The sequence below is a fragment of the Zalophus californianus genome, chromosome 7 (assembly GCF_009762305.2).
Source record: "Zalophus californianus isolate mZalCal1 chromosome 7, mZalCal1.pri.v2, whole genome shotgun sequence".
Lineage (NCBI taxonomy): Eukaryota > Metazoa > Chordata > Mammalia > Carnivora > Otariidae > Zalophus > Zalophus californianus.
Window position 1 is genome coordinate 31245316 of NC_045601.1, and position 18921 is coordinate 31264236.

Consider the following 18921-nt stretch of genomic DNA (forward strand, 5'->3'; position numbering starts at 1 on the left):
CTCCACAAGGCAAGAGGCAAGCATAATTACTACTCCCCGTGTCCACACCCTGGAGCTGTGGCCTATGGCAGTTCAGTCAATAAGTGCCCCAAGGTTACACCGCGGAGGAACGAGGAACATCAGCAGGGCAGGCACGCACGCAGAGGTAGTCTGATTCCGGTATTTGCCACTCCTTGTCAGACACATACAAAGGAAAGTAAAGGCAACAAGACAGAGAGTTGGGAGCGCTAGGGTGTCTCCAGAATGAGGTCCTCTTTTACGCTTCCTTTTGAATACATCACTTAACGTCTCTAATCCAGCCCCCAGCTGCAAAATGAAGACTTAAGGTAAATTCCTCTTCTGATCTGATTCTCCGATAAACAATGTGACCTACTAAACTACAGAGCAAATACGTTTCCTCATGATGTAGTGCAATAACATACTGCATTCAGAAGTGACTCATACAAGGAAATAAAACCACAATTTTTGAAACTATTGGAAACAATAATTTTAATTTAATGTTATTTTTGGACACCGGAGGGTTTTTTTTTTCCCCCTAAACAAGCAAGTTGGTGGTTTTGAAGGGTCTTGCTCATCTTTTTGTGGAAAATGCCTAAAAACAAACCACTAAAAACTAAACAAAAAATTTTCCTTCCTCAATTGTGCCTGAAAAAAGACCTAATTTCTCTCACCAAAAGGCCACACATACTTTAACAGACACATCTGGGATTTCTGGCCCCCATATTTTGAAACATTGACATAAACAAATACAGAACATGCTTCCTCTCAGATGAAATCCATAATTCTGAGGGTTAAAAATTCTTCTAAATAACATGAAGTGTATCTCCGCAGAAAGCAACCAGAGCGGCCAAAGTTTGTTTCGGGAGAAAAGTAGAAGTACAAAGACTATAAACCTCGACTAGAATCTGTCTTTTTAATTTGGTTATTCAAAATGCCAGTTCATGCTGGAAGTATCTTTTCTTCTTCTAGAAAATCAAGAATATCTTAGCACAAATGAACCTTTAAATAAGTTAGAATAAAAAATAATCAATAAACTTGCTTCCATGACCATAAGGAAAAGAGAATCAGTTTCCAAACTGTAAACAGGATTTTCTTTGTAGTTATCTGGCTTTGGATGTGTGTCCTTTGAAGACATGCATGGAATAGAGCAGTTAGTGAATTTCCATCAATATGCCCAAGCACTGGACTACAGAGGGGGAAAGATAGGATCTCTACCCTCAGTGAGTTCAAGTCTCTCTAGAAGACAGATTCACATATAATTAGCCTCAGCACAATGTGCTTTTATATTAATAGCCCCAAAAAAGGTGCTATGGTATTACAGAGAGAAAAGAATGAATTCTGCCTGAGCCTTAGGGAAGGCTTCCCAGAGGAGGTGACATCTGAGCTAAGCCTTGAAAGGTAAGTAGATTTTTTTGTCCAGTTAAGCAGCAAAAGAGTAAGAAGCAAATAGGTTAAGGGAGCTGGAGCAGTGGAAGACAAAGGTGGTGAGAGTATCCCAGGGAGAAAAAAAGGAAGTGCCTAATTGTGTTTTATAACACAAAGCATTCATAAAAATAGCTAAGTCTTACATTAAGACCCACTATACAAAGAATCAACCTGAGAGAGTAGATATGTGACCTGAATTCTTAGAGGAGGGCAATTTGCTAATTTATGAACCCAAGAAGTGTTCCTTTGGGAAAACCCCAGGACCCCTGGTTTGCTGGCTATTCTCCAATGAACAGGCTTCCTGTTCAACATCAGGCATAAATTGTCTGGATGGACTTGAGTTTTACTATGTCTTCTTTGGACTTCTTGTCAATGCACGGAGCAGAACTCTCCTGCATGGTCTGAAAACTCATGATGTAAGCTCCTGACTTGCACCCCCCCCCCCACCTACTCCCCTGGAATGGCCCCCATCTGTCACGGGGTTGCCCAGAACCTTCATCTCTCTGCTAACATGTAGCTGTGCAAGGTTCTTCTCCTCTTAGAAAACAGAAAGACATTTTGATCACATACAATAGGCTACATTTGTAGCCACTTTCCCCTCTTAAAAGTACATTTCCAAAAATAAAGCATAAACCAAAGGAGAGGCATGAGAGAAAGAGACAGACACATAGAGTATGTTTTTAAGTACCTCTGCCCTGCTTGCTTGAGCATCAATCAGTAAATGATATGAAATCTCTAGGTCAGCTGACTGCTTCCGGGTAACATGACTGCCTGCCTAATATAACTAAAGTAAAACCACTAAATCAGACAATGTGTAGGAGTGTAGTTTCAAGTATCTTTGCAATTCCTAATGAGATGAAAAAATTATATACTGTTTAGACCTCATGAGTACTAGTACAAGCATATATTTATAATACTAATTGTTTAATACTTCAAAATAACTTTCACATTCAACCCAAAACTCATGTAGGTAAAGTTACCCTCTCTCACTGTATGTTAACGTTATGTGTTCCCATTTTGTTCCTACAGGTAATCTTCAAACATCTTTCATATAGGCCTAAACTAGGCAGAGGTCAGGGGGTGGTGCTCAGACAAGTCACATTTACTTACAGTCAACTAGAGATCAAGTCGTAGATAAAATGGCTGTTAAAATTAAACCTCAAGAATTAGAACCTAACTTTGGACTTGGTAATTCATCACAGGAGTGCTTTCATGCAATATTCTCATTTTTATTTTCTTCAGATTGTACCACTGTTATTGGACTCAAGATCCTGAAATTGTGGTACAGACTGAAAGCTAAGACATATTTCATCTGAAAATTTCTTATCATGAATGAACAAAAGATTTTATTAAGTATTTTAATCTTAGGCAGTTGTGATTATAGGTAACTTTACTTTTTCTGACACTACAGACTATAAATAAAAGTTTCTTATTACTGAATTATTTGTCTATGGAAAAATAAGTAACTGTCATTATTAAAAGTGAATCAAAAGTATCTACTAATAAATAATAGTAAAAAAATAGAAAAAATAGATACTAAGGTGAGTCAAACAAATATCTACTTCCTATATACTTTCCTAGGTATTCTGCTCTCCCTTGGAGAAAAAAACATGCTGAAAACAGTCAGTCTGTGTGAAGCTTATCTGTAAATCCGCTCTATGTAAAGTTTATCTATCAACAGAGACCGATGAGAGTTGTTTGATTTTGTATTTAAACTTAGGAGGAAGGTATGAAGATTCTCAACACTTGACTGAAAATAGAACAATTCTCTCATGCATATGCCTGGGAATCTTTTGACTATATCAAGTGATCTTAAGATCTACTTTGGTCATGGGTTCTCAACTGGGGGCAATTTTGCTTCCAGAGGATGTCTGGCAATGTCTGGAGACAGTCATTACTCGCGGGAGGGTGCTACTGGCATCTAGTGGGTGCAGACTAGGGATGCTACCTCACACTCTACAATACACCAGACAGACACACACACACACACACACACACAGAATTACTGAACCCGGGGCACCTGGGTGGTTCAGTCCGTTAAGTATCTGCTTTCTGCTCAGGTCATGATCTGGGGTCTTGGGATCGAGTGTAGCCCCACACAGGGCTCCCTGCTCAGTGGGGAGTCTGCTTGTCCCTCTCCCTCGGCCCCTCCCCCCCACTCTCATGCCCTCTCTCAAATAGATAAAATCTTTAAAAAAAAGAAATACTGAGCCCAAAATATCAATAATAAGAGCTTGAAAACACCTAAAACTAATACAACACTGTGTATCAACTATTGGGAAACATTGGTCTATATATACTGCGGGATTCAAGCACAGCATCAATATTGGTATAATATTTTTTACTACAGGTGCATCTGGCAGTTCCAGGTAAGTCATAAAAACAGGACCTTAACAATTATATTAACTTCCTTTCCTCCCTCAGCCCCACTCTGCTATATAGTCATTACATCTGAATCCAAGGACTGAGTGATAAATTCTAGAAACAGAGGAGCTTATAACCCCCTATTGTCTCTGCAGAAATAAGAATCATAGCAATATTTAAAGTTATCTTATTAAGTTTACATTAAGTTCATCAAGCCCACTGTCAGTTGAAAAGTATACAAATTCTTATAATTGGTACCTTCAGGCTGAGAAAAGCAACCGAGGATTATAAAATAAGAGTACCATTATAGAATGTGCTTAAAATTGCTGAGGGAAGTTGAGGAACCCCGTAAATCAAAGCCTTAAAAAAATTCTAGATTATTGCATGTGGAAGTATTTGTTAAAAGAAATTCTGTGCAACATAAATGGCCAAAGCTCAGTTTAGAGCACCTCTAATGTCTTCACTTAGGGTTCCAAATACAGCCTCAGATTTGCCAAGATCACCCAAGAAAGCCAAATTTGTACTTGGATCACTGGAGACTCAGTTTATAGTCTCCAGTCTATGGCCTCAAAAAATGACTTCCAGCTCTAAAAATCTGTGAACATTTTCGGTAAACTAATAGAGACTAACAATTATAATCATACTAGCTAATACTCATATCAGACACTCTTCTAAATACTTCACATATATTTACTTATTGAATTCTAAAAAGAGCCTCATAAAGCATGTTCTATTATATATGAGAAAACTGAAACAAAATCAGTTTAAGTAACATGCTTATCATTACAGAGTCTAGTGTCAGAGCTGGGGTTTGAACATGAGCAGCCTGGCTCCATATTCTTTGTACTTAACCACTATGCTATAAAAAGAATCGGGTCCCTTAGATTTCAAGTGCTGTGAAATATTCGTATCTTCAGAGATCTTCAGGATAACTAGCTTATCCACTGGATCACTGACTTCTCAATGGTCATATGGGAAATAAATACATTTCTACATACATATACACATACATATAAGCTGGGCCTAGATTCAGAGCTGTAATTCTACTGAGTTAATACAAAAATCCCCGAGGCTGTTCTCAAGGCTGTCCTGCAGTCTAATGGTCACAGCTATCCCCGCTGTTCCCAGTCTCATGGCAGAGGATGTCCAGGGCCACCATCAGTGCCCTCGTCCCCATTTTCTTTATTCATTCACTCAACAGAAACTTACTCACCCCTACTCACTGGAGATATGGAGATGACAAAGGCCAGTAATCATGTCAGTAGATTCTCAGTCTAGAGCAGGATGTAAATTCACATAATCTATTACGCGTCAATGTGGCAAGTACTGTGCTGAAGGTAGAAACTGGGTGCTTTCGCAGCAAAAAGGAAAGAAACATCCAACTCAGCCTCTGGAGGACAGATGAACTTACTAATAGAGGTAACATTTTATGACTGCAGTCTTGTGAAAGAAGTCAAAAAGAAAGTTTCAGGGGCAGAAGAGATGTCTTCCAGGTAGAAAGAATCCCATGCACAGAGAAATGTGGTGGAAATGATGAGGGTGTATTTATTTGAGAACTGCAGTTCTCCATATGGCTAGAGATTCTTGTGACCCAGTGGTGACAGATGAGAATGGCAACCTGGGCAAGGTTCTCAGCACAGAAGGCCCTGTGCTCCCTGCTAAAAATTCTGGAATTGTCCTAGAGGCAAGAGAACATTTTTTGAAGAATTTTAAGTCAAGGAGGGACCTGATAAAAATTGTGAATAAATGTGATTGAAGATTGAAGATGGGGAGGAGAGTTTTGGAGACAGTTCCAGCATAGTCCAGGGTGGTCCCTCAGAACTAAACCAAAGACAATATGACCTAGTATGTATAGGACACGCGTCCACCCAAAGCTTATGTGATAATCTGAGAATTAAACCTGTGATCTTGGTTATCACGGTTAATTCACTTACTATTGTTAACCATTCCTTGTGAATGGTATATGCCAAGAAAAAGTAAACTTATAAGAGACTAAGAGCCCCAAAGTCTTCAAAATTAACACAGAGAAGTGAAAACCTATTCATCTCACTCTAAATTTTGCACATCTTTAGCAACACTGAATATGAAAAAGCACTTAAAAAGCATGTATGTGTACCCAGAATTTTGCTAGGTCTTTTCACAAATGAAGCCTGGAAAATCTAAAGACAATGATTAAGTAGACAAAACGGACCTATGTTAAACTTTTTTTTTTTAAAGATTTTATTCATTTATTAATGAGAGACAGAGAGAGAGAGAGGCAGAGGGAGAAGCAGGCTCCCAAGGAGCAGGGAGCCCGATGTGGGACTCGATCCCAGGACCCTGGGATCATGACCTGAGCTGAAGGCAGATGCTTAACCATCTCAGCCACCCAAGCGCCCTACATTAACCTTCTTCTTGGGTCAACTAAGAAAAATAAAACAGTAGCCTCATCTGAACACCTGAAAGTTCATGTAAAAAATTTAATAGTGTTGCTGTTCTTAGAATTTTTGAGGTCTGCATTCTTAAGTTACCTACTAGGAGCAAAGTTTGAGATTACCGAAAACCTGCCAAAGGGAATCTAAAAATGACTCAGCCACTTATGATTAAATTTGGCTAGTATTACCTAAGTCATAATCATACATGAATATACATCTGCATGTAGATATAAACCTATAAGTGAAAAGCATTAGCCAATTCAGAGACCTGTTGACTCCCCAAGTCATCACCACTTTTCAACACATTAGGTTAGAAGTATTCAGTCTCTGAGTCAGAACATTTAGGTCTTTTCAAATCCTTGAACATTGGGGAGTTCAGAGCCAAAGGTAAACTGTAATGAATAGATCAGTCCACGGGGTATATGCAGGGTCTGTGAATTGTGTACATGACCTTCTGGAGAATAAGCTCTCCCAGTATGTGGTACACCTATTGATTAAGGGCAGAATTTCAAATCGAATGCTATTGCTTTTGTGAGTAGAATTAAACTTAATGGCATATGAATGTAAATTTTTATGATTTAATTGTAGTCTTCACTAGAAATGCCCCTTTCATTTTAGAAAGAAAAGAGGAAAGAATCATAGAAACAGCAGGAAAAAAAATTATATAAAAAATCCAAGGTCATGTCCATTTAGGCCACTGCTGAAGTTCCTTCATAAAGTCTTTAAAGGGAAAAAGATACTTTCCTAAAACAAATCTTTACATGTAAAAAATATGGTGGGCCTCATTCAGGCCTATACCTCTATGTAGGAAACATACTGATTACTTTTATTTTCTAAGTACTAAATTGAAATAAAGTTGTAGATTGGTTAATAAGAATATTCAAGTAATACTAGGGTGAGCAGATATACCTTTGGCCCACATATTACTCTGGAGATAGTTTATGGTAGTTGAGAGTTGTTTTGTTTTGTTTTTTAGTGGAGGGCAGGCTAACATACTATAGCAGGTACTGTGAATGGACCCCCTTCTCCAAGGACCCTTTTGCAGTGATTTTTGCACACCAGAAGACCCTTCCAGAGACTTTGGGAGCCAGCAATGGCCAGAGGACAGTGTTGGAGAGTGATTCACGGGCCACCCATGTTCTGCTTCACTCAGAACAGTGAATATTTCTCCAGTGGGCACAGTGTCAGTTTTCACTTGGATAAAGGGGTCTGTGGCTCAATACATAAATAAATTAAAAATGAAAACCCCTGTTTCCGTGAAAAAAAAATACATACAAGTTATAAAACAGATGATCGGCAGCAAAAAAAAGTGTTCACCTAGAGAAAACCTTAAAGATGTAAAGTCTGAAAGGATATCCAAGCAAACTGAAAGTGTTTCCAAAATATGGGTGACCCCGTTATAATTTAAACTTGCCTCTAGAAATGCAGTATGCAGTCCTTATTAGTTGGTTCAACATAAATGCGTAGATTTGAGAGTCATACCCAGCATTCAGGCTTAAAACAACAGCAAAAGTAACAACAGCAACCAAAACCCTGTAAAATCCATATCATCTAACCAATGGATAAGGCCTGAAAAACAAAGGAAAATTCTATATATATGTTAAATATTAAAAAGACCTAGTCATAAGTTCCTGACCTTTGGGAGGCATTCTAAAGTAACAGTTTCTCTAAATTCAGTCATTTGCCACCAACCTTCATGATTTTGGCTATTTTAGCCAAGCATTTACTACTAACTGTTACTTCATCCGCTTCTTTAAATGGGCGCTTTCTAAAATTTAATTTGTTTTACTTCAATACTTCTTTTTGGACTTTTCTTAAACAATATTATCTGTGAAATTATAGGTTTAATGTGAAATTTAACCTATCTTTCTAATATCCTTAGAAATAAATACATAACCAATAATAGAAAAAGAAAATGTTGTTCAGAGAGCACCTACAATGAACTCATCTGGCTGGTGGGAGCAACTGCCTCGTGCAACCGTTAAGGATAAGGACTCTGAGGTCAGACCACAGCCTGGCTCCACTCCACTGCATTAACTGGTCTCAGTTTCCTCACCTGTAAAATGGAAATGCTAAAAGTAACGCATTTATGGCATAGTTGAAAAGATAAAATTAGCTAATCCACATAAACACCTTCAGGTGTTTTGCATAAAGTAAAGCCTCAGGAAATGTCAGCTGGGATGTTCTGTTGATGCTAATGATTGATGATGGCAATGACTGATGACAAGAATGGTGATGACTTACACAGACATCAAAATTACAACTGTATAAAAACAGATCTGACAATTTCTATTTAAAAATATACTTTGAGATATGAACATACTTAAGAAAATATGCTTTCGGTGTAAAATCTCAAGATGGCTACTCAATATTGGGGGGTCTTGGTGAGGGTTGTTTTTTTTTTAAAGATTTGACCGAGAGAGAACATAAGCAGGGGGGAGGGACAGGCAGAGAGAGAGGGAGAAGCAGGCTCCTCCCTGAGCAGGGAGCCCAATGTTGGGCTCCATCCCAGGACCCTGGGATCATGACCTGACCCAGGCACCCCTTCAGTATTGGTTTAATGAAACTTCACTTTGGAAAGTATTCCAATGTGATGACAGCAATCAAACTTTTAATATAAAAATATCTACCTGTGAAAAAATAATATTTAAAAAAATCCATGGGGCACCTGGATGGCTCAGTCAGTTAAGCATCTGCCTTTGGCTCAGGTCATGAATCCCAGGGTCCTGGGATCAAGCCCTAAATGGGGCTCTCTGCTCAGCGGGGAGCCTGCTTCTCCCTCTCCCTCTGCCTGCTGCTCTGCCTACTTGTGCATGCTCTCTCTCTCTCCCTCTCTCTGTGTCAAATAAATAAATAAAATCTTAAAAAAAAACCCTAACATGATAATATAGGTCTTTATCCCATGGCCCAAAAGTACACCAAAATAAATGTACTTATTGTATATAAATAAAAGTTTTAAAAATATGAGCATGTCCTATTAAAATGTTTCATATGAAGAAAAAAATTAGAATTCCTGACATTTTAATATGGTGTTATTCATCAGCCATGGACTGAAATCTCAGGGTGAGAAAAGGGCCAGGCCAATGCTGAAAGGTTTCAAATATCAAACCATACTATTATGTCAGTGACCTAAGATCAATTAGCACCTTTCAATGACAGAAAAGGTTACCGTGAGACTCAGAGGTCCACTCTCTGAAACTATTTTAAACCACCATAAAAATGTGGTATTGATAACTCAAAATGGTTTCTATTTTTAAAATAATCCATTTCATCTCTTTTTCTGAAAGACAGAAAAGGAGTTAGGGCCGTAAGGGTAGTGGTATTCATTTTCAGTACCTCTCTACTAGTAGAAACATAGCTGGATACACGAAAGAATCACAAAGTTCAAGAGTAAAATGGCGTATCACCAAGGCATATACTAATGTGCAGTGCCAGGAGCAATATTAGGTGACAGTAATGTTTACAAAGTCTTCAAACCTCTTAAAAGCAATCAAAATTGCTTGTACTGTGCTTGAATATGTGATTCTTGTTTATTTTCTTCCACTCAAGTTCAAACTAAATGATGCCAAGTTTGGCTCCATGTACAATTTAATGAATATTCAGTGCCCCCCATGTTAAAACACATCTAACTGAATGCAGTATTACACATACTGCAATTAAATACACTGCTGCATCTCATCCATCTCTACAACAAATGCCTGAAAGATCATGTCATTTCTTAGTTCACTGGGAAAAATTCACCAGAGGAGCAGGTACATTGCAATGTCATCCATTCGTTCTCATGTTTTCATGCACCTAGTAACCATTGTAATAAAATCCCCCAACTACATTTCTGAATACAATTAGTTTAAGATACTCTATAGAAAGACACATTGTAAGAGCTTAGAATGTGTAAAAATATTTAAAAAAGAAACTGTCGTGATTATATTCTCACTGAAAAAATAAGGTGTTTGATAGAGGTTTGTTCAGTTCTTCAATGAAAAGATTCAAAACAACTTCTGCTTTTGATACTACGCTTTTCTGTTTGTTTCTAAATGAGTGATCTGAAATATTTACAACCAGACAGTACCTAATTTTAGGTTTTAAGTGCTTTAACAGCTCCGTGAAATATGATCAGCAGCTGCAATACAGAACTATGGTGAATAAAGTCCTTATAAAGGGGGCCTGTTTTTACTGAATGTTCAGTGTTCCTGCATTTACCTAATGGGAAAAAAAAAAGATAATGAAAAAACATAATAAATACCCATGCTCTTAAATTACTTAACACTTCAGTAAGTCTTGAAAAGGATTATCTCCCCTCTTCTTGAATTCTCTATAAAAATGTGAGGTTTCATTGGGTAAATTTAATTTTATTATTTGAAAGCTAGAATGTGAACTTTCCAACATCCTAAATCTTCATAACAATAGTTATGGCTTTTCTACCATTCTACTTTTCTAAAAGTCCTGGATAAATTAATTTCAGTGCATAGACTTTTTTAAATGAAATACCAAGCCACATAAATATATTTTTAGACATGGCATCAGTCATTTAGAGCTTGCAACAGAGATTGAAAACATGAAACTGGACACTCTATTTCCCGTGGGTATGTAAAATTTATTTACACCCCAAATCACAACATAAATAAAAAGGAAACTCTTAGAAATGGAAAACTGAGCTTTCTCTTTTTTCTAATTCAAAGAGATTTTTTAGAAGAAAAAATAAATTACAGCAAAATGACAAACTACTCATCTTCCAGCCTCCATTCTAAAAAGAAACTTTTATGCAAAGGCAATTCTTTTTTTCAGCTAGCTTCTACAAATCCTCTAGAATGCAGCATCTGTATTTCCTAATATGAATAATGATTGTTCCTGAACCAATTTCTTCTTATACAAATCTTAGGGTTTACTTCTTCATTTTTAAATTTGAACACATGACTTCAATATTATCTATAAATATATACATAAAGCTTTCCATTTTGTATAAGAGAAATTAAGTTTCTAATATCCAATGAATTAAATACTTCCTAATAAAAAAAAGTAGATCTTTTTATTTCCGTTATACTTGTGAAACAACCTCTATGATGGCCTTAAAATGTTGAAGGGTACTCTTGTCAGGTAATAGACAAAGGAAAACAGGCTTTTGAAAACCACATTGATTTTAAACCTTCACTTGTTATGAAAGACAAAGATATGTCCCTAGCAATTAAAAAAAAGACAGTTTACAAATAATCTAATTATATTAGTTTCAAAGTTGTAACTGTCAAAAGGTTTAATTTTCTTTCTTGTACCGTCATTTCTAAAAATTGGTTTAACTCTGAATGACTTACAACTTTTAATCGGGTGGAACAAACTATTTTTATGGTTTATGGATGCAGTTATATCTGTCTTTGGTATTGTTGCCATAAAAATCAGATTCTGGCAGTCTAGCTCCACACAAAACAGTCTGTCTCTTGTTACTACTGCTACTTATTTCTTGGGATAATGTTATTTAAAAACACACACACACAAATGCCTTTGAGTGCAGTCTCCTAAAACGCACCACACCACGTATCAAATATTTTGTTTTAGGATTCTCTCCCCGCCCCCCTTCCTCGTTCTTGGTTCTTCAGCTACAAGCTGGCCAGAAACATTATAATAAAGAAGAAGGAAAGAAAACATTTCTGCTTAAAACCAAGTTCTACCCAAGAAAGGTTATCAAGTACGATCCTTGTCCTGACGGGGTTTTAAAAATAAAAACAAAAACAACCCAACCAGCAAAAAACCATCATTGACTTTCAATACTGCCAGTCACCTATGTGTAAATGAAACTTCAGAAGCTGCTAAAGGGGAGCCCGCGGTTGTTAAACACTCCTAAGACTCCCACCTAAGTCCCGAAGGAGCCCGCACAGAAACTGACAAACGCAGGAGGGTGCAAAACGTGGCCGCTTAGGAGAAGAGCAACAAAATGCCATATTCGAGAAGGTATGTTTCGCTACATCAGTTACGTTGATCCCAGGGTGCCAAGCCAAAAGGGGTAAGGGAGAAAGAAAACTGTTAAGTATGAGCTCTTAATGTGAAACCTAACCTGTTGGTTCTCTTAGGTATCAGATTTTGGAAGTGTCTGTAATGACAGCCAGGAAAGCAAATTAATGGCCAAAGGCCCACTGGGTTTGAACACGAGACTCCTGTTACCTCCTTACAGGTCAAGTACACAACACACACACACACGCACACGGAGATGCTCCACGTGGAACTGCTCTGAAACCAAAACACACGCCCCGTCGCTATTCTGCACCTTGGCAGAAAGGGCCCAGGGACCTGCACTTTCCTCCACTGCCCTCAGGTTAAGGATTCATGAATGACTGCCCGCTCTGGAGTGCTGGGGAGAGAGGCGCGGGGAGCGCGGGGAGCGAAGACTGTCTCCAAACACTACCCACCCACCCACACACCCGGAGCACAAACCCCACTAGCCTTCAAGGGAAGGGAGCGAGAGAGGTGGCGGGGAGGACAGACACTGCCACCCCAACGAGGGACTGACTGCTCTTGGGTTTTGCTACCGCCCTGCCACGGGACGCGGTCCGCAAATTTCCTTAGAGTTCCAAGCTATTCAAATCATGCTTACAAAGAAAGAGAAATCTTTAAATTGTTACTAAACGAAAAGTTCTGGCTGCTGTGTGGCGCAAAATAAAACACGCACACACTCGGTCTTCTTCCGAATCCCGCTTAACCACGCGAAAACAGCCGTTTCCAGCGCCTCAACCAGCCCAGACCCAGCAAGCTTTGAAACGAGAGAAAACCTGCTCTCCGCAGCCAGGTCCCTTCGTTTGGAGAAGTTATAATCCCTCCATGGCATCCGCGTCCCGAGCCAATGAACGCGACTCCTCTGACAAGGCGCCTCTAATTTCACGGACCCTGGCAAGCCGCAGGAAACATTCGGTCCACGCCGCATAAAAACTATTAAAGTGGGATGGCCGCAGTTTTAACAGGCCGGTTCGTGCCTCGAGATTAGAGCACATGCAGTGAACGTACACACGCATGCAGCATCGTGAAAATGCCAGGAGCCTGGGTCGTCCACCCGACCGGGTCAGCATCCCTGTGTCAGGCTTATCTAGGGGGTAGTCAAAGTAATAAATAGCACTGGAAGGATGTACGGGAGACTCCTGGCGCGCGCCCCCCGGGCGGGTACAGGTAGGGAGCGGCGCTCCGCGTCCCGCCGCGGCCCTGCAGCAGCCCCGCAGACTTGGAGAAGACCCTCGGGGCACGGGGTGGCCTCCCAGGCAGAAGGCACCGCTGCAGCCCCGGCGGCCTGGGCCTCCGGCGGGCGTGCTGCACTCCGCCTCCGCGCGCCTGCTGGGAATCGGCGCCCACACCCCGTCCCGCCTTGCTTCCCCAGTCCCCCGGGCTCCGCGATCCAGGCAGAGCCGCGCGCACTTCCCCGGAGAGAGTTCACAGGCTCCCGGCAATCCGGACCCCGCGGGCGGGGACGAGGAGAAGGGGTACTCACCTCCCCGCAGCCCGGACTGCCTCGGGATCTGAAGTTCAAGCGTCTGTCCCAGCCGCGGACCCGTGCTTCTGTATTTAGGTATTTACTCTCGTTCCTTCCAGTGTCGGAGTTTCCCCTTCGCGTTGTGCCTCTGGTGAAAACAGGACATCCCCTTCGGCCACCCCCCCCCAACAAATAGCGTACACTAGTGGGGGAGAAACGGGGCGGGGGGAGAAGCCGGCTCCGAGGGGGAGGAGGAAAGGAGAGAAGCCAAAACTCTGGACTAAGACAGGGGTGGGGAAAAAGTGGAAGAAAAGAAAAAGAGAGCGCGCGCACCGCCACCGCTGTCGCCTCTTGCCCCGCTTTTCCAAACTAAACTCTTAACCCCTCTGAACGGGAGCGACAACTTCACGCGGACAGGCTCGAAGTTTTGCGCGGAAGCCGGGAGCGGCCGAGCGTGCGCCGCGCCGCGGGCAGCCTTGCACTTGCGCGCGGGGTTGGGGGCGGGGGACGTCGCCGCCGGCGCCCGCGGCCACTGGAAGCTGCCGGGGGGCCCCGGGGCGGGCGGCGCGCAGGGACCAACTCCTTTTTATTCGACCTCGCTGACTGCCTGTGTTCATCGTTCGCGGTCCCTCGTGGGGACCGCTCGGGACCCTCGGAGTCCCTGGTGGCGCCGCAGTAATCTCCGCGCTCTCCGCGCCGCCCCCACCCCGCCCCCCACGGGCCTGGCGCCGGCCGCTGCCACCCGCGATTGAGGGGAGGGACCCGCGACCGCACTCCTCTCCCAGGACGAGGGAACCGCTGTCTGTCTCCCACCTGCTTCTGCGGGGCAGCTCAGGAGTTGCCTCCCACTCCGCCGCTACCCAGTCCCCGGGTGTAGGCCATTTCGGGCCCCCTGCCGGATTCCTTTCCACTTACCCCAAGGGAGAAGACAGAAGGGACTTCGCCTACTTGCAACGACGTAAAAGAAAAACCAACTCACGCCAGTCGGAAGGGACAAAATACCCTTTTGCGTGAAGATGTATGCTAGGAACGAGTAAGCAGTCTGGGGGTAGGCTTTGCTGGGAAGGGCCTGGGCCCCTTCCAGCGCTGGGCACAGGTATAGGCATCCCTTCCAGACGCCCAAAGGTCAGGCAGCGTCAGAGCTTCCCCGGGCACATTGCTGAAGTGACATTTCATGCCTAAGCCTTCTGCGCATGCATTATGCACCCACATAGAATTTAATATTCTATACGAACATATGTGTATATCACAACCAGAGGCTGCGGCAAAGTAGACAATAAACAACACATGAATTTTGCATCCGTTTAATCACCTCTCCCTGAAACCTATTGTCTATTTTAGGAGCATCTTTAATTGTCACATTGATTTTAAGTGTTTTAATTTATTGAGAATTTACTGTCAGTCATTATAATGGTCCCTTCTGGTAGGTGTTACGTTCATTTAATTTTCACAACTCTAGGGTGGTTATTGTGTGGTGGTTATTTAAGCCCGTGCAAGAGATAAGGAGACTAGGCCCAAAGAAACCTAAGTAACTTCACCAAAGACAACCCAGTGGTCTGTAACCACAAAGCCAATGATTCAACAAGCAGCTCCCCACATCACCTTAGATGTGGTGGGAGAGATTACAAGGTACCCAGTAGAATTTACTCCTATTCAAAGAAAATTTAGTTTTCATGTTTTGTCAACTTATTTTCTCTAAAAATTTCGGAAAAATATTTCCCCTTTTATTTCAGCTTGGTCTTTTGCAAATGACATCAAGACTATCGGGTTCAAAAGCAAAAACCAGTTGAATTCTTGTAATTACAGCTTATTTTTTAAGTAGTGGGGCATTGTCCACAATTATGAACAGGCAATGGAAAAGGTGAGGTTGTAAATTTAAACTGATAAAGGCACTCGCCGCTACTCTCACCACTCACTGGGTGTCGATCTTGCCTGCAGATTTATTTTGAAGGCCTAGACCTGCCAGGTACCATGTTCCTTTTTCTGCTTCTCCAGGTGGAAAGAGTTCTGGTGGTGGATTTGGTGCAAAAAGGATTTGGAGCATGATCTGAAGCATATCGTGGCTTGAAGAGGATGTCAGTTAATATACACGTAAGACAGAAATATCAATGGGAAGACTTAATTAACTTTGCAGATCTTATTTTCCCCCATTTTACAGGTGAGAAAATTAAGGGCTCAGAATTTTTAGCAGCCTCCTAGTAAACGGCAGACCTAAAATTCAAAACAGCCTCTGTGCAACCCCAAAGACCACTGTTAGCCACTGTGATGCTATTATTATTAATAGAGTAGTCAGAAAAATAGCAAATATTTTTAGTACAGTGTATGCATTTCAATGACTATAGCAAATATGTAAAAAGTAAGTGCAAATGCTGAATTTAATACTCTCCTCATAAGACCACAATTTTTGAATTTCATTTTGGCATGAAACATTATGTTAGTGTAACCTCTAAATAAAGGTGGGAAGATGCACAATTTGGATACAGCAGAATTTCATACTCTGGCATACTGTTCATACAAATAAATTTTTAGCATGGTTTTTTACACCCTTCTAAAATCAGATTTTCAGCATTGACCTTGCTTTCAATTTACTTTGCTCAAATGTGATATTTTTATACATTTTCATAAGAAGGTATTTATAGAAGTCATTTTAAAAAAACAATTATATCACAGTATTCAGCTTTTTATTACTATCTTTGAGTCCATCTAGTCTTAACTGTACATAGATTACATGGACACTTAACAACAGTGATATAAAATGTCATATTTCAGTCCAAGTTTGAAATAAGGAATTGAGCATAGGAAACAAAGAATTTTGAGGTTCCATAGGCAAAATATATTGCTTGTTTAAATAAGCATTATTTGCAGCATATCTATTGAATACCGCTTTTATAATTATTGCTAGATCATCAGTAGTATTTTAACTTAATATTTTCCTTTAAACTATTTGTATTATAAGCTTATCTGACAAAAGAAACTTATCATCATCATAAAGGGAAAATCAATATAATTTACCATAAATAGAAAATAACCTTGTAAATGAATATTATGTAAAATTATTTATTCTATGCCACCTAAAATTATTTCACACACCAGTCTGAGAAACACTGGTTTAAAGAATTACATTCCTTATGTCCCTCAGGCTCTCCAAAACATATTTTCAAGCCTTTCCTTTCCTTTACTGTAGAGAAATGATGTTAAGTCCAAGATGCTTTGAGGTGTTACCTTTAAAATTCTGTTTTTATTCAATTATTGATTTCCTTGCCTAAAATATACTTGAAGTATCTGAAGTTGAAGTATCTTTTTTTAAAATTAATTTATTGTTTATTGTTTTTCTTAGTATCTTGTAAAATTCGAAGAATTCATAAGCACACAATTAAAAACCAAATTACTCTCTAGAGAGACTATACCAGTTACCCATTACCCTCTCCTTCCGTCTGCCCCCTCAACACCTCATTTTAGGCCTTAACCTCTGAGAAAGAAATATTCCAACTGTTAACCTCGTGAAGTGGCAGCATCTATTGGCCCAGTCTGGTACTGCAACAAAGTTCTACAAGGCAATGAAGGGGAGAGGAAAAAGTAAAACAATGAGAGGGGGTCAAAGAGCTTGAAAAGACAGGTGGGGAAATTCTGCAATCTGCTGGAAAATTCTGGAAGTGATTCAGAAACAGTAACAAACCCTACATGACACGAATAAGGTCATCAGAATATCGATAAATGTCCAACTTAATTGGAGAAAAAACATGTTTGGGGGAGCAAAAAATAATGTGACTTTATACTGAAAATCAGTGGAAATCAAAGATTCCCTTATTAGCAATTCCTTTAGACAACCCCTCCAGGGCCGGATGCTTCTGCAGTTGTCATCTACTTACTATTTGTTTATTTTTCAAGTATGCATGGAACTGTTGGGCATTGGGTTTTATAGAAGACAAATTAAACAAAGCCCTCTAGGAGCTCATAATCCAAAAGGTCATTTTTATTTTAATTTCATTTAAAAGCAACCTTAAAGGAAGACCATTCCACCACTTTAGTAAGAACAAATTTCAGGCTAAAAAATTTTAATAAGACACTACATTCACCAACAAAAGAAAACAGAAGACTGGATGGTCATAGAAATAATCCCAAAATAGATCTTTTGAGTTACTCCATTGGTGGACCTTTGAACTCCAGCTGGAAGTATACACAGTTCTTTAAAACAAACAAACAAACAAAAAAGTCATTCAATTGTTTCTTAGCAAATTCTAAACAAACCCTTTGAGCTTTGGGAGAATGGCCTTTCAGAAGCCAGCACCCATGTGAACTAAGTTTAATGCTGTTTTTACTCAACTACTCTACCAATGACAGATTACGGAACCAATGAGGATAAGACATGATTGCCCAGGAATCTAAAGGGCTATGCTGCTGGTTTACTAAAATCTGCAAATAAACACATATTCTGAGTAATTTTGTGCAAACAGATCAAGCTTAAAAAGGTTTCTACTGGTTTATGAAAGTGAAGAAATCGGATCTGCGGGGGACCTGTTGGGTCATTCTTTTCTGCTGGGCTCTCTACTAAACTTCCTCATTCTTGGCAGAGTCTCTAAAGAAAAAGAAATAAATGCACACTCTCTGGGAGACAGCTTCATTATATTTACTTTTAAATTCTCTCTTGAAATTTTTTCTCAAGTTAAATCCTTTTAGTACCATATTATGCAATTCTACTCTATCTTTCATGTTTACACCCAACCTTCAGATGTTTATAAACAGATATCATGCCCACTTTTAGTCATCTGTGAGCCACGTTAAACAAATGTAAGGCCTTTTAATCTTGTTTCAGCTCAGTCTCTCCAAGCCCTTAATCATTCTTATTGCTTGTCTCTGAACTATTTCCAGTTTCCTAGATGTTCATTTTTTGTGAGACAGATCCCACATTGAGCGCATTGTTCCAGGTGTGGTCTCATTAGCATATTAGAATGAGTCCTTTTTTTTTTTCCTTTTTCTTCTGTGGCCTTATGTTTTGGCTTCATTGCAAACTCCCACCAACTCATGCTACTTTACCTACTCTCACAAACTTACATGTAACTTTTTTCTCTATTTTCGCTTCAGCAGAGTTTCTTCTGGCATACTGCAACAGTCTGGAAGTACTCCAAATGCATAGTTCTAAGTGATAATAGGAGACAATATATGAACAATATCACTTGGTTGTCCTTTTGATTTCAGGGGCTTATAACTACATTTCAAATAAGGAAAGATCTGGGTACCTCAGTTGTTAAGCATCTGCCTTTGGCTCAGGTCATG

The 18921-nt window shown here is 40.2% G+C and overlaps 1 protein-coding gene and 1 long non-coding RNA gene across 14 annotated transcripts in view; one reads left to right on the forward strand and one right to left on the reverse strand.

The window, feature by feature from the left end:
- EYA4 (EYA transcriptional coactivator and phosphatase 4) overlaps positions 1-14417 on the reverse strand; it is a 270841-nt gene extending 256424 nt beyond the window's left edge. For 4 of the 13 annotated variants that reach the window (XR_003521675.2, XM_027603543.2, XM_027603538.2 and 1 more), the window contains exon 1: positions 13666-14412. The gene's annotated coding sequence lies outside the window, so the exon portion shown is untranslated. Of the gene's footprint in view, positions 1-13665 lie in introns of all 13 variants that reach the window. The other 9 variants (XM_035728666.1, XM_027603535.2, XM_027603536.2 and 6 more) reach the window with 7 other exon arrangements.
- LOC113927597 overlaps positions 13584-18921 on the forward strand; it is a 53795-nt gene continuing 48457 nt past the window's right edge. Inside the window, exons 1-2 of the long non-coding RNA XR_003521676.1 lie at positions 13584-13743; positions 15643-15738. This is a non-coding gene — a long non-coding RNA (uncharacterized LOC113927597). The remainder of the gene's footprint in view (positions 13744-15642; positions 15739-18921) is intronic.